Here is a 1914-nt window from a genome sequence, read left to right on the forward strand (position 1 = left end):
GTTACCTTTACCCCAACCATTTTACAATTTTTTTTTAAATTTTTATTTCGCCCTCTCGCTCCATATTTTTTATGAAAAACTCCGTGAACCACGAAATTAAATTGGTGTGGCCTTACAGGTAATATTTTTGTGTCTATTATCTCTAGGGACTAGATAAGGCACCTTACAGGTAATATCTTTGTGGCTTCTAGCTCTGGGTACCAGGGAACACAATTCTGCATTCACAGTACATTCAAATAATTGTTTTGTTGCTTGTTTACACTGTACATGTTTAGCTGGAGGCACGTTCTGTAGCCAGATGCTTCTTATTAAATCTAAGGAGAGCATGCCCGTAGCCAGGGGGGGTTCGGGGGGTTCGGAAGAACCCCCCCCACACGCTCAAAAGGTCCACTTTTTCAGACTTGAAGGTCCACTTTTTCATGTCCAAGATTTTTTTTCAAAGGCATGACTTATTTGCATTTTTCCCTTATAGACATTTCAGTCAATCTTAGTGAGTCTATCAGCAAAATTTGCCCCAGAAAGTGCGGAAAATGGCTTTTCAGAGGGTCCAGATTTCAAAATTTCCCCGGACCTCCATTGCGACCCCTCGCGCCTTTGGTGTCGGACATGGTGAAAATATGTCGAGGGAGTTGGCCTCAAAGACTTACGCAAAAGCCTTGTCCTTTAATAGAAATTCCATTAAACTTCGCAAGCGATTTTTGCCCGTCAAAATGCAGGAAATGACGTTTCAGAGGGTCAAACTTTCAATTTTTCCGGGGGAGCATGCCCCCGGACCCCCCTAGGCAGCTCACGCCTTCGGCGTGAGTCTCGCGCCTGCGGCGCTCGATGGTCCCACAATTACTAAAAAGAACCCCCCCAACCAAAATCCTGGCTACGGGCATGGGAGAGTAAGCTATTTTACATTTCTCTAGCAGCACAGACCCACTGGTCAGACCACTGGAACAAGATTGATGACCAATACATGTTCTATATCTTGTCTTGCCTGTGTGATTAGAATTTTTGTACATTGTTTCAGATGGAGATTGTCACTAAGAAAATGAAGAGTCATCAGGGAAGGCTTGCCACAGACCCACACTGATGTAGACTTGAGTCAACCAGGCGAACTGAGTTGCATTTGCTTATGAGGTAACAAGGACACAGAAAACATATTCTTAACAAAAGATACACGAACTAAGATCTTGGAACAAAGTCAAGGATAGGTTCCACTTCTCGCTTCTTGCAGGTATGAATGTATGGAAAGGATGGAGCTTATATTACATTGTTTGTCTAATTGCGTATTTAAAGTAACATAATTTTTCCTGTGCTATGTTGATATTAGAAGATATGGAACATATATTGTATGCAATTGAGGCTATTTATCTTTGTTGTATAATACCGTCTGCAACAATATGACATCCATCTTCATTCTTATTTAGATCACAATTTTTACAACTTCTTGGCTGCACAGGAGTCTGTAATGTGCACCTTTTAGTTTTTAGACATTGATTTTTTGTGAAGTATCTGGAGATTTGTGATGGATTTTCTATGTCATGTTATATATTTATTATTTTGTGCACAATTCTCCTAGCCTAGGTCGTACTCTGTATGTTTGTAATTTGTTGCACATGACAATGACAATGTGAGACATTTGGCTACTGTTATGTGAAATGATAATATCCAAAGTGTACATGTAAATATGTTCAGGTTGACTTCTTTTCTGTTAGCAGTGGAAAAGGAAGGGTCCAACGTATCATGTAATGAGTAGGTTCTTTGATGTTGAGAGGTGTTAATATTTTCCAACAGTGAACATGACAACATTGTTATGGTATTTGGTGACAATATTTAGTTTGAATAGCTCAATTCTTACATGATGTTTTTGTAAAAAAAACACGAAAGTTTTTGCAAAGAACTTAGAAGACGATACGAAATGTCTTT

General features: G+C 39.5%; 1 protein-coding gene and 1 long non-coding RNA gene across 3 annotated transcripts in view; one reads left to right on the forward strand and one right to left on the reverse strand.

Moving 5' to 3' along the window:
- Positions 1-1713, forward strand: part of LOC118415581 — a 3024-nt gene extending 1311 nt beyond the window's left edge. The window contains exon 2 of the long non-coding RNA XR_004831132.1: positions 1016-1713. This is a non-coding gene — a long non-coding RNA (uncharacterized LOC118415581). The remainder of the gene's footprint in view (positions 1-1015) is intronic.
- The window catches only part of LOC118415578 (mitochondrial intermembrane space import and assembly protein 40-B-like), a 15818-nt gene that overhangs the window by 5725 nt on the left and 8179 nt on the right, over positions 1-1914 (reverse strand). The window lies entirely within an intron of this gene.

This window comes from Branchiostoma floridae, chromosome 5 (genome assembly GCF_000003815.2).
Source record: "Branchiostoma floridae strain S238N-H82 chromosome 5, Bfl_VNyyK, whole genome shotgun sequence".
Classification (NCBI taxonomy): Eukaryota; Metazoa; Chordata; class Leptocardii; order Amphioxiformes; family Branchiostomatidae; genus Branchiostoma; species Branchiostoma floridae.